Below are 14,354 nucleotides of genomic sequence, written 5' to 3'. Positions count from 1 at the left end.
TTCAAAGCTTACTTGGTACCAATCACATTGATTGTGATGCCCAATAAAGACTCTTCGAAGAAGTCACGAATAATGCAAGTCATGAGACTCGAAAGAAAGAAAAAGTAAAGAAAATAATAATATACCAATGTGTATGACCTAAAGGAATGCATCATAATGGGTGCGGGGGACTTATACTCGTGACTTTCAATGTTCCCTTTAATAGAGGGAATACGAGCGTACTAAGGCTAGAAAGCCAAACTCGTCCATATCCCATATTCAAGGGGTTGTTCCCTAATCTAATCAAGCAAATGGTCTACCCTAATCCTATTTCTAAAAATGAAATACAATTCTAATGTTATGTTTCATGCAAAAGGGGTAAGTAATATACGTATAAGGGAAAATATGGGGGAAGGGATATACGTATAAGGGGGATGTCATGCAAAAAAATGATAAAAGACCCTAAAAAGTGAAAATATGCATGAGATGAAGTGATGTTATCACGCAATCATGATCTAACGTGCGGGAAGTCCTAAGGGTCTAGCGTTGGACTAGCCCATGTCTATGAATTCTCACTAGCATTGGACTAGTGGGAAATCGGAACAAAGAGCCACAACTAGCGTTGGACTAGTGTGGTGATAGGAAAGGAATCACAGCTAGCATTGGACTTGTGACGGCCCCACCTCCCCCTAGGGCGTACCCCAGGGTTCGGCGGGTCGCCTGCCCAGCTCTCGCCGGGACTCAGTCGTTCACTACAGTCCTCAATTAAAATCGGAATAAATCACAAGAATAAAAAGGGCAACGATCCAAAACTTAAAGCAGAACTTATATACATTGTCATCTCCAAAAGGAAGTATAAAGATCGAATATACAAAGGTTCTCCATCCTTCATACGTCCAGCCCGTGCCAAGCACTAGGCGAGAACCACTACAAAAGAAACAAAAGAACTAGACTGGCTAGTCTATGCTCTCATCCTGCTCGCCGTCCCCTGTTAAAGAAAACAAAACTAAAGGGGTGAGCTAAAAACTCAGTGAGGTTCCGAACACATAGTCAGATAGTCAATTCAGTACGTTAAACATGGAGTATCAATAATTCAAGAAATTTTTACAATGGAAAGCGATAGTAACACATTCATTAAAAGGATACGGGCTCACATGGAGCTATTTGTTCGTTCGTTCGTTCCCCTGACATTTCCCCTTATTCCTCCAATTATTTGAAAATTTCCTTTTTGAGAAGTAAAACCCTCGTGCCTTCGTTCGTTCATTCATCCCCTTCCGGACGTTGACCGGACTCCACCCATCCGGACGTTGGCCGGACTCCACCCATCCGGACATGGCCGGACTACAAGGTAATACTCGAGTATACCAAATTCACCCAGGGTCACCATATCGCACGACCGAGTCCGCTTCTGGCTCGAGTCGATCGGTAACGAAGGGCAGGGTCCAGTTCAGCCAAACGGCTTACATTCATGCGCAACTAGCATTTAATCATTGAAAATTTCACATTTCATTTAGGTCGAGTGCGATAAAGTACACACTCACCTAGAAAACTCGTTTTAACAATCATTGAAAGCACTTAACACATTATCAATCAATAATAACAAGCCAATAAGTCAAGGAAATATAACAAACAAGGAACACTCACCTATGTACGCAAAACAACGGGTAAAATATCCTTCCGGATATTATCCTCAGTCATCGAGAAAACCTAAATTAAACGAGAAAGAATATTACAGCTCATCTAGCACAACAATTAGGTGCAATCAAAGAAACGCGACAATTATACTAGTATTTGGTCAAAATACCCAAGCAAACCCTAAACCACTTTTCTTTATTTGATAAGAGTAAGTAAACATTTGGAGTTTCCAATTGAAGAAGGACCATGTTTTAAAATGGAAAAACGGTCATAGTATTTGCCAAACGAAAATATACTAGTTCAAATAGAAACTTAGTCCTTGAGCGAAAATTTGGGCAGCCCGCCCTTTGTGTTTACCTAATTTTCCAGCCATTTATGGCTTAATTATTTCCTCAATCAAACCCAAAGTTATCCATAACACAATTTCAGTTCAATAGCCATTCCATAGGCTCAAACAATACAAGAACAAAATTAAGCTAATATCAAGTGCGGAAATGAAGTTTACAAAAGACAGTTTTGACATCATTTTGCGGTTTTGGCACCATTGGCACTACGATTATCGGATGGAGGTGCAATACACACTGTTTTGAATCTAAGAGATAGAGCTACAATGTTGAAGAAGGCCACTCAGTCCAGTTTCTAATGCAACTAGGCCAAAAATGCAGGAGACTAAACCAGAACCGCAAAAACAGGTGAACAAACCGCATTCTGGTTAATAAACTGTAAGTCAGGATACCTAAGTCCAAATCAAGTGATTCCAAAGCCATTAGAAATCTAAGACATTAGGCTACATTTCTTCAGAAGACCTCAACAACCAATTCAGAAATATTCCCAACCAAAATAACCCATTACAGAAGCAATTCTCAAATTCGGGTAGAAACAGGGCAGCAGGGGTAATTTGGTCTTTTCTCAGGTTACGTTACTCCGATTGAGGTGAAATTTTGTAGGAAACTATAAAATACTATTCTATACAACTTTCATGTTTTATTCCAAGCGTAATTCGGCCTCTAACATGGTGCAATAAAACCGGACAGAATAGAGCTGAAATTTTCCAGAAATCTGGAATTTTGGGATTCAATGCAACCTTTCTTGATTTCTTGCTTCACTTGCTACCAAAACCCCCTATACAATCTTGGAGACAACATATATTAAGCATACATCAAGTTTGGCAGCAATTCATCAAACCCTAATTCATGTATCCACAAAGAAAACAACACCCAAGACATGATAACAACCATTATTCACCACAAATTTGAGATGCTAAGCTAATTTAAACAAGATTAAGAGTAAGAAATGGGGAAATCATCATCCTTACCTTGCTTAGTGTCTACCAAGAGCAACTCTTGCTTTCCCCTTCAAGATTTCACCAACACCTCACTAGATAAACACTCAAGGATGACTTTAATCGGTTTAGTTTTCTTTCTTCCTCACTTGGTGACTAGATTTCAAGAAGAAATGGTGAAATCTCTCTTGGGGTTTCTCTCTCTCTCTCTCTCTCAGCCAAGACCAGAAAAAATGAAGAAGAAAGATGGCTGAAATGAAGGATAAAAAGGCAAGAAAAAAAATTAATCAAGGAGCCATGAGGTGGTGACACTTCGCACCACCAAAGCCATGCAAATTTTTCTCTCTCTCCCTTGCATTTTTGGCCACAAATTTCAGTCAACGGCAGCTGGAAATGAGGGGATATTTTGCTCAAATATCAATGAGCTCATGTGGTAAGAAAGTGGTAGTCCAGTGGTGCGTTCAATCGGTAGTGCGCGGTACACGTCGGTTCGCACCGTTTTTCTTAAAAACACATGTACTAGGGTTTTTTTCTTCCTATTCACTAACCTTATATCATTGCCCCTAATCGCATACTACTTCTCACTTAAAAGTCACTTTTAATCACCAAATTTGATCCTTGTTCCATACCGAAAATTCATCCGGCGAAAATCGCGAAAACCCTAATTTTGCCCCAATCTTAAAACCAAAAGTGAAACCCTACTTTCTAGATTCATTTACACTTATTGGGGAATGATTGGGTAGTAGGGCTATAATAAATACATAATTTCCAAATAAAGGGTATTTTTAAGAAAAACGTGAGGAATTTTACAATTCCAGTGATTAAAATTAGGGTTTCAATTAAAGTATGAGGGATTTAAGAAATCCTGTTGGTCACAAGTAAACTAGGGTTTTTGATTAAAATATTAGGGTTTCTAGTCTTTTAAAACAAAATAAGGTTTTAAATCAAACCCAAAGAAATACACTTTAGTATTTTCTTTACAAACAACTTCCTAATATTCGGGGTGTCACAGGACTAGTGTGATAACATGCATTTATTACAGTCTAAGAAATCAGATAAACCATAATAAAGAAAATAAACACATAAATCACATAAGACACATAGCACATAGGCATGATATTTAGATGCACGTCCTAAGAAAGCGGTAACACATAGCACATAGGCATGCAAATCACACAAAGTAAAAACAAAACAAATAAATCCCTATCTATTACATTAGGGAGGCCCTACTACAATCTAAAAGGGGAGAGGCATAAAAAATAAATAAACAAACCCTTAACTATTACAACTTTGACATTCAAGTGCCTTTCAAATGATCAAAATTGAACTAAAATCAATGCAAAATTCGATAACTAAAGAAATGAATAAAAATGAAATAAAACAATCAAGGTCATGCAATTACACACATAAGCCACGTAGATGCACATAGGATCAAATAAAGTGAAAATAAGGGATAGAGTGTACCTCCCTTGAGTTGGAGCCCTAATGGAGTGAAATTACTTATTTACCCTCCAAAAAACAAAGAAAGGGTCAAGGCATCACTTTAGTTAACAAATAATCACAAAAGATAAAAATAAACATGAAATTGAATCAATTAGATCATGTAAACAACCCACAGTTAAAAAGTTCAAAGAAGAAGGGATTTAATTGCGAAAATTAACAAAGTTTTGGGGCCAAAATTAAAGAAAAAGAAAGTTTAGGGGCCTATTTACAATTAAATTAGGGACCCAATTGAAAGAAGTTAAAAGTTTTGTAGGGCCATAGTGAAAATATCCAAAAGTTAGGGGACTGGAATGAAATTTCGTCATCAGGCTTCTTAACTTAACAGGCCATTGGGCCCTTTTCTTTATTTGTTGGGCCAGAGCATCCTAAACTCACTCGAAATATCAAGGCAAATGGAATGAGCCAGCCTATTATTTATGACCCCAAAATTATCCAACAAACCAGGTGAGCTTCTACCCTGTAATCCAAACCAAAACTCAAAATAATAAACTCAAACCCACTCCCTTAAACCCAAGTAAAATAACCTCTCGGCCCAAATCACCCTCTTCCCAAGAACCCAACATGGAAAAATCAATTAAAATTATTAAGCCACAATTATAACCTAAAACCAATAATTAATCTACCCGAAAAGACTACTTAAAAGTGAAAAGATGATTAAAATTTAAAGGGCGAAATTGGTTTCATTACAAACGTTTTTGGACCATATCAGAACAAGGAAAACTTGAGGGGTTCCAATGCAATAAAAACAGGGACTCAATCGAAAGAATTATGAAAGGTTTGGGGCGAATTATGGAGTTCTAAAAATTCTTGAGGTAAATTACAAAACAAAAATGAAAATCGAGGGACTGAAATTGCAATTTTAAACCAAAAGGTCTTCTTCCCCAACGGATCAGACGTCAATCTACCATTTCTGTCTTTCTTTGTAGAGGAAGAACGTCTGAAGATTCAAATTCCAGCTCACACGAATCTCATCTCATTCAAATTCATTCCATTAAATCAAGTTCATGCAAAAGGAAATCTAAGAAAACGAAACTCTTCAAACTCTACTTTTTCATGAAAATCAATTATTCGGACAGGCATGGAACTTCACTGACCATTTGTTTTCCCCACCCGCACATGCAGATAAACTACCTTCCAATTAAAATTTTCAAACAAGCATTTCATCGAACAGGAAATATGCATTAAAATTTCACCAGATTTTTGCTCGAATTGAAGTATAACTAGCCCCAAAAATTTGTCAGAAAACCAAGGATTTCGATTCCAATCATCATGTATAACATACATACTCCAAATTCACAAATAGTCGACAGGAAATTGCTACAAACCAAGGCATGGAAAATCAGGTTTCGGGAGCTTGAAGAAAAACTGAAATTTGAAAGAAAAAGGACAGCTTACCGTATCCAGAATGAAGGAGGCGAATGGCGTCCCTTTCTCTTCGCCTCCTTCATTCTGGAATTGGCCATGGAGATTTCGTTGCCTTCATTGGGGTCCAGCCAGACCTTGCCTCTGCCGCACTTGGGGACGCTGGCGGCGAGCCACTTCTGAAGCTTCAGCGACACCATCCCTACATCCGTCGATCCGTCTCCTCCTCCTCTGTTTTTTCTTCCTTGCCTTTTGTTTATCACTTGGGCTCTCTCTTTCGTCTTTGCCTCCCGAAGACTCTCCCCTCTCAATTTTCCCAGATTTTCTTGTTCTTGTTCTATTTTTCAACTCCAAAGCCTCTGTTTTCCCTTTGTCCGCCCCATTTCCTCTCCAACTTCCAGCTTTATTTTCTGATTTTTCGTAGCTTTTTCCTTCCTCTCCGTTTCAGTCCGGATCTTCCCTTTCCTTTTTTGTTTTGCCTTCCGAAAATCTCCCCAATTTTCCCCAGGTTTTTTTGCTCTTGCTCTCTTTCTTTTCTTTGGCCGAAACCCCTTCCCCTGTTTTCTGGCTCACTCCGTTTTTTTTTCTCCCCCAGCCGGCCATTCATTTCCCTTTTTGTCATTTCTTTTTTTTCCTTTTAAATCTTGGGCCTCCAAGTGTCTACCATTTAACCCTTTAGGTGCCTTGTTGTCTAATATCCAAAGGGACACTTGTCCCCATGCATGCCCCATCCACTTGTCATTTTTTACTTTTTCTTCTTTTTTCCTTTTGTTTTCTGAAATTTAGTATGAAAACAAAAAATAAAATAAAATAAAAATAAGAAAATAAAATAAACTAGAACAAAATAAAATAAAATAAAAATTCTAGAATTGAAACAAATAGAGCTATTAAATTAATTAAACAAATAAAGTTAAAAAATCAAAAATTTGGTGTCTACAGTTTGCCCCTCTTTGTCTGAGTTTCGAAGAAACTCGAGACAAAGACGTAGACACCAAATACTCACCTGTGGTTATTCGGCTGCAAACTACTCGAGCGACTGATGCTCTTGAAATGAGGACTGACCCCTTTAACAAATAATTTTTAAATTGGGACTGACCCAGATGAGAAATTCAAAACGGGACTGACCGAAACAAGAAATTTAAAAGGGGACTGACCCTGACAAGAAATTTGAATCATGGGACTGACCTGAACAAGAAATTTAAAAGGGGACTGACCCGAACAAAATTTAAATCCTGGGACTGACCCGAAAAAAATTTAAATCATGGGACTGACCCGAACAAACTTTTAAATCATGGGACTGACCCGAACAAGAAATTTAAAATCATGTGACTGACCCGAACAAAAATTTAAACGGGACTGACCCGAACAAAAAAATTTAAACGGAGATGCACACTAGTGGGACTGACCCATGTTTAGTGGCAATGAAAATGAAAGGCTCACTGGTGGGACTAACCCATGTTCAGTGGCAATGAAAATGAAATGCACACTAGTAGGACAGACCCACGGCTAGTGGCGGTGCAAAATGAAATGCTCACTAGTGGGACTGACCCAACGGCTAGTGGCGATGAAAAATGAAATGCTCACTGGTGGGACTAACCCATGTTCAGTGGCGGTGAAAAATGAAATGCGCACTAGTGGGACTGACCCAACGGCTAGTGGCGATGCAAAATAAAATGCTCACTGGTGGGACTAACCCATGTTCAGTGGCGGTGAAAAATGAAATGCGCACTAGTGGGACTAACCCATGTTTAGTGGCAATGCAAATGAAGTGCTCACTAGTGGGACTGACCCAACGGCTAGTGGCAGTGTAAATGAAATGCTCACTAGTGGGACTGACCCAATGGCTAGTGGCAGTGTAAATGAAATGCATGCTAGTGGGACTGACCCATGTTTAGCGGCAATGAAAATAAAATGCACACTAATGGGACTAACCCATGTTTAGTGGCAAAGAAAACAAAATACACGCTAGTGGGACTGACCCATGTTTAGCGACAATGAAAACAAAATGCACACTAGTGGGACCCATGTTTAGTGGCAAAGAAAATAAAATGCTCACTGGTGGGACTAACCCATGTTCAGTGGCAGTGAAAAATGAAATGCGCAATAGTGGGGCTAACCCATGTTTAGTGGCAATGCAAATGAAGTGCTCACTAGTGGGACTGACCCAACGGCTAGTGGCAATGTAAATGAAATGCTCACTAGTGGGACTGACCCAACGGCTAGTGGCGGTGCAAAAGAAATGTATGAAGAAACTGTATAAGACTTGCTTGAAAAATTATCCAAAGATTTGCCCCAGTGTGATGCATTGGTCAGTGGGATTAAACCCGAGCCTGCCTTAGTTGATGGTACAAAATCCAAGCCCAACGTGACGTTTGTGATGTTGGCGGCACAAAATCCAGGCCCAACGTGATTTTTGTTATGTTGGCGGCACAAGAACCAGGCCCAACGTGATGTTGGCGGCACAAAGTTCAGGCCCAACGTGATTTTTGTGATGTTAGCGGTACAAAAATCAGGCCCAACGTGATGTTTCAAAAAAACAAGAAATTAAATTTAATTTGTCAAGAAACCAGAAGTTCAACTTGATTTTTTTTTTATTTTTGACTTTTTCTGATTTTTTTTATTTTTTATTTTTTTTGATCTTTTGATTTTTTGAGTTTTGAAAGAATCTTTTCAAAAATAATTTGCCCCAGTGTAAGGCCCTTTTTCCTTCTTTCTTCTCTTTCTTCGGTATCGGCCTTCCACATCACTAGATGCTTGTTCGTCGATTTCAGCCATGAATACCTGCACAGGGGGCTTACCAAAGTACAATATACGCTTAAAATTATTATTTCTTTTGAATTGATGCCCCTACTACTCATGTAAAGAGCAGCATGATTGATTCAAAAAAAAATGTCTTGCTTGACTCTTGGACAAAATTCTCAAATGTGTTACAAAAATTTGCCCCAGTGTGGGCTTATTTCGCGAAATCTCACAAATAAAAAATTTGCCCCAGTGTGGACTCCTTTGATTGTAAAAATTTGTTCAGATGATTCCCCATTTATTTGAGCAAGGAGAAACTGCACTTTCTAAAATTTAGAAAATAATCATATATACAATGTGAAGAAATTTAAACGTCAAGTTTGAACTCATGCAGAAATTTCATGATGAATCCCTCAGAGTAACACCAAATTCAAGAAGATTTTCTTCGTCACTTTTAGCATCGGTGCTTAGGGTAACAGGTCACCACTTCTTGTTGGCTCATCTTTCAGGACCAATCAAGTGGGCATTATTTCTGATTTGGAAGTGGCTAAAGGAAATTGGAGGTCAAGATTTGTCTTATTTTTGTGCCCATTCGATATCACATCTTAGTGAAAGCAAATAGTTTGCCACCCTCATTTCTTAAGAAAACTTAGTCAACATATAAGCTTTGTAAGCTTGTAACAGAGGGGTAAAAACGATACCAAAACATGCGGAAACAGGTTATAACCTTATGATCATGAGTGATAGGTAGATTTCTTAGGAGCGTAACCCTTGCTTTGAGTTGTCATGAGGGATAAGTCAGCGATGGACTTTATGAGCTTGTAATGTGGCTTGGAAACGATAGTTAAAGAATAAGACTTTCAAGGACATTGCACCGAAGATCGCATTTTTCCAAAATTGCCCCTGTTTTGAACTCAAAGATCTCAGATTTTGTTTGCATTTTTTCTCATCATTCACCAGGGACTTCAGCGTCGAATTTTTCCTTGCATTTTTCTTGCATTTACTTTTCTTGCTTTGTTTTTTGCTTATTTTTCTTTTTCTCGACCTGGTGGGTTTTCACATGGTGAGTAGTATCAACCCCATACCCAAGCAATTCAGAAATACAGCTAAAATTTTCTGCCATCAGAAATTTTCTTGACAGGGCCATTGCAAAGAACATAAGTCAGGACTTTCGGCTTTTGTAATGGGGTCTAGTGGGGTGCTTAGAAAAGGTTAAGGTTTGAAAGCAAATTTCAAGAGTGGCTTGAATGGTCTGAGATTGCATTATTGCACAAACCCTATTTTTAGGGTTAAATCAAAACCTGTCCCAATTTATTCTCAACTGAGGCTTTTTCCTTTCATTTTCCTCCTTTTCTTTTCTTTTCTTTCTTCTCTTTTCTGGCCTTCGGTCGTTTCATTCACCGAGGTTTTCTTTTCTTTCATTTTCTTTTCTTTCGGCCTTCCTTCAAAAATTAACTTTGCCCCAGTTTGGGGTTTTTCTTTTTCCTTCTTTTTCAAAACTGAATTTACCCCAATGTGGGGTTTGCGATTCTCAGGGGTTGCCAAACGAAATAGCTTATTCTGAAGGTTCAAAAAAGATAACTAGGGATAAAATGTTTGATTGGAAAGGAAGACGGCCTGACTTTCGTTCCATTCCTCACATTGACCCTGAAAGGAAACTTTTATTAATGCGACATTTCTTGCATGTATCTGAATTAATTGACTGAAGAAGACTCTTGCTCATCCATAAGTGGTTCGTCGGACAAAACTCTTCCTTTTTTTTCTTTTTCGTCAAAATTGAAGCCCAGATAGTAATGGTAGAATCAAGTTTTTCCAATTTAATTTTAGCATTCTTGATTTTTCTTCCCCTTTTTCCAAATTCTCCAATCTCCTTCCCCATTGTGGGGTGCGATCATAAGTGCCTTTGAAAAGAACCACCCATTTTAGCTCAAATGAGGATGCAAGGGATAAGCAGTGTTTAGGTTGTAGAAACGATGGCCAAAGTATCATTCTTACGCCTCATGACAACCAAAGTAAAGAATAGCTCATTGAGAACCCATTCCCTTTTGAAAATTTTCCCAATGTAAGGTAGTGATCATTAAGGCCCTTATTTGAAACGAAATTATTCTTTTAAAGCTCAAATGGGAGAGCAAATGATAAAGTCTATAGAGATAGAGAAACGAAAGCCTAAAGTATCATTCCAAATTTTCAAAATAAAGAAAAAGTGATGTACATTTTTGCTTTCACTTAGATGTGAAATGAATCTGGTTAAACCAGTGGGCATTTTTCCAAGCAAAGATTGTCCCAATTTGCAATTTGTTAATCAATGTGACTGATTTTTGGGGGTCCATAGAAGTGGGCAAAATAAGAATTGTTTAGTGAAGGGAAAAAAAAGGTATTGCATTGGATTTTTCGAAACAGACCAATCAGTTTGAGTGACCTCTTTTAATCTCGAACACTCTTATTGTATAGCTCAGATCCCCAATCTAGTGTGAATTTTCAGGCAAGAGGTTGAAAAATCTCAATTTTGAACTTATTTCTTAAAATTCATCGTGAAATCTCTTAATGAACTCAATAAAGAATGAAATGTACACGAGTATATACAAAACAAATAACTGTCTGAATAAAAGCTTCATTATTGCCAATGTTTGAAAAATTTTAAAAGCAATACATATGAGAAAAATTCTAAAGAACTCCTTTACACATGTATACACATTTTTCTCTCTTAATAGCCCCCTTTTTCCTTTGAGCAATGAAATCTCTTAAATGTTTTACACGAGCGCTTTCAGATGAATTTTCAAATTTACATTGTGTAATTCTTATAATTTTCAGGATTTATTAGACAAGATCGTTATCAGATATAGAAAAATATTTTCACCTTATTGAAACATTTTTATGAATGCAGGGGAGGGGAGAAAATAAAAAAGAAAAATACCCCGAGTTAGTAAGCAAGACTATAAAATTGGCATGCATGTCCTATGGGGGAGCCCTTTTATGCCAAGGGTAGGCCTAGCATGAAAAATGCAATCCTCCAGAGCAGGCACTATACAATACCTGATGGATCCAATCAACTTATTGAGTGAAAAATAATTTGAAAATTTTGGTCAATTGGAGTGACGAGAGACATTTGTCAAAATGAGGACAACGTCCGAATGGATTGATCACTTTGATCGATACAAGAATTTACAAAAACGCACCGGTTTGATCTTGACGAACTTCCTATTAGAGAGATTGAAATTCGTTGACAAATTTTCTCAATGAAGCATGGGTCAAAACCCCAACCGACCAAATGGCTGGATGCAATGGATGGTTTTCTCAAAATCGACTAGGTTTCCCAATTTGAAATTCGACATTGAAACCCTAATTCGTCAAATGGGTTGAATGAAATTGACAATTTATTTAAAATCGACCGGATTACCCTAAAAAGGGTAAACTAGTCAAATGAATTGGATGAAATTTATAATTTATTCAAAATTGACCGGATTGCCCTAAAAATGGTAAAACTGGTCAAAAGAATGAAATGGATGATTTATTCAAAATTGACTATATTGTCCTAAAATGAATGAATTGACCAAATAAATTGGATGAATTTGATGGATAATTTGATCAAATGAATTGAATGGAAATGATGGTTTATTGAATTGTCTACCTATTGGTAGTTTCAAAAAATCATTGTGATGCATTAGTCTATGAGTCTTCTAAAATCAAGATTTGGCCTTAATATGTTTATCGTCTCAACAAAGAAGGACCATTGGTAAATTTCTTCAAATTAATGTCCTTTCCGCAAGGGATTTTTACCAGATATGTTAAAATGGCCAAAAGATGATTGTTAGATGCCCATATCCTAATGTGCGAAAATTGCTTTGTCGTCTTCGAAAAGATCGGATCCTACCTTACCTCGTGCACTACCCCTTCGGACAGTACAAGAAATATAACCGTGCAAGTCTCATTGGATTAAGTATCCGAGACACGAGGTGGTTTATTCCTATAACGGGATTCCCTAAGTGGCATTCCCTCTAAGGCTTATGCATGATGCCAATTTATCAAAGCAATTTAAATATGCAAAATATGACCTGAGGAACCCTTTGTATGCCAGGGTGGGCCTAGAATGATGTTCAATTTTCAATCTATAAATGCAATTCATTGGAATCTTAAACATGCAATAACCTATCTAAGAGGGTAAGTTCTAAAAGTAGATCATGCCAGATCTCTTAATTCCTAGCGTTTGTGAATGCAAAAGACAAGAAAACAAAGAAATGTTAGTTCAATAAATAATCACATAACACGTTGAGGCAATTAATTGATATAAAAGACAATAAAGAAAAATAAGGAAAGAAGGGTGGAATCCCTCCCCTCGTGCCTATTGTTCCTAATTCAGGATAAGGTCGACTCTACCTTAGGCAATTCTAATAAGGATGCATGAGGTTTGGCTCACTAATGCATCTAGACTCGATAAGGTTTCGGCTCCCAAGCCTTCAGACCTAAAGGCGAAGGGTCATCACTCCCAGGGCCTTTGATCGGTGACTCGAGTGATCCCTTAGGTAGCGCTATGGGCGCAGAGCACACCATCCGCCTACCCAAGGCAATCGATCCTAATCCTACAAGGAGGTGTGGGAAACGCCCACAAAAAAGAAAAAAATAGGGTAAATAAGACTATGCATGCACGTATGAGGTGCTTTCTATTTTGAGGGGAGGGATTGTACCATTAGATGCGGTCAAAGGTTCTAGGGTAACTACCCCCCATCCCAAAATGCAATGCAAAGCGCGGAATCACATAAATAAACCATCCATCCATCCAAACAATCGTACGCCAATAGTGAGGGAGTGAGTTGATACGCGTGAAATGCAAAAAATCTAAAAAGGAAAAATGCAACCCTAAACATCCAAATCCAATACATGAAAAGGGTAGAAAAGGATAAGAATAACTAAATCAAGTGCTCGGACCCACTTAGGAAGTCCCCAGTGGAGTCGCCAGCTGTCGTGCCCCATTTTTAATAAAATAATAAATGGTTTAAAAAGTGAATTTTGGTTTGATTTTTGATTTGAAAAAAGGATTTTGATTAAAAGAAAATGAATGAAGAAAAAGGGCCTAAATGGGGTTTTGAAAGTGCGACGATTTGGGCCCAAATTATAGTTTAAAAATGGTTTTTAAAACAAAATCGGATTCGCCACTTGGTATAGAGTTAAGGTGTACCAAGTCACCTAAAAATGAATTTTTCAAAGGAAAAAGTAGAAAAAAACCCCTTTTAAACGACTCCTAGTCTATGTAAATCAAAGAAAAAGGTTCGGGAGTCACATTTGAAGAAAGGGAAGGCAAGGATAAAAATCCGAGGCACCTTTTCAACCTAGCCAAGGCTAGTTGCGCGATTTAGTCAAAGATTTTCTTATTTTCTAACCTAAAGATTTATCACATTCGGATGTACTATATGGATGCAAACCCTAGACCTAGGAGGGACGGAATTTCTCTTCAAAGCTTACTTGGTACCAATCACATTGATTGTGATGCCCAATAAAGACTCTTCGAAGAAGTCACGAATAATGCAAGTCACGAGACTCGAAAGAAAGAAAAAGTAAAGAAAATAATAATATACCAATATGTATGACCTAAAGGAATGCATCATAATGGGTGCGGGGGACTTATACTCGTGACTTTCAATGTTCCCTTTAATAGAGGGAATACGAGCGTGCTAAGGCTAGAAAGCCAAACTCATCCATATCCCATATTCAAGGGGTTATTCCCTAATCTAATCAAGCAAATGGTCTACCCTAATCCTATTTCTAAAAATGAAATACAATTCTAATGTTATGTTTCATGCAAAAGGGGTAAGTAATATACGTATAAGGGAAAATATGGGGGAAGGGATATACGTATAAG

The 14,354-nt window shown here is 37.8% G+C and overlaps 1 long non-coding RNA gene across 1 annotated transcript; it reads right to left on the bottom strand.

The window, feature by feature from the left end:
• Positions 1-784: 784 nt before the first annotated feature.
• On the bottom strand, positions 785-4,388 carry LOC140010045 (uncharacterized). The gene is made up of 3 exons (XR_011817305.1): positions 2,930-4,388; positions 1,624-1,686; positions 785-967 (listed from the first exon to the last, which is right to left on the bottom strand). It is a non-coding gene; the product is annotated as an uncharacterized lncRNA (long non-coding RNA).
• Between the last annotated feature and the right edge of the window lie 9,966 nt (positions 4,389-14,354).

This window comes from Coffea arabica, chromosome 6e (genome assembly GCF_036785885.1).
Source record: "Coffea arabica cultivar ET-39 chromosome 6e, Coffea Arabica ET-39 HiFi, whole genome shotgun sequence".
Taxonomy (NCBI): Eukaryota; Viridiplantae; Streptophyta; class Magnoliopsida; order Gentianales; family Rubiaceae; genus Coffea; species Coffea arabica.
This window is presented reverse-complemented; position numbering and strand designations above follow the sequence as displayed.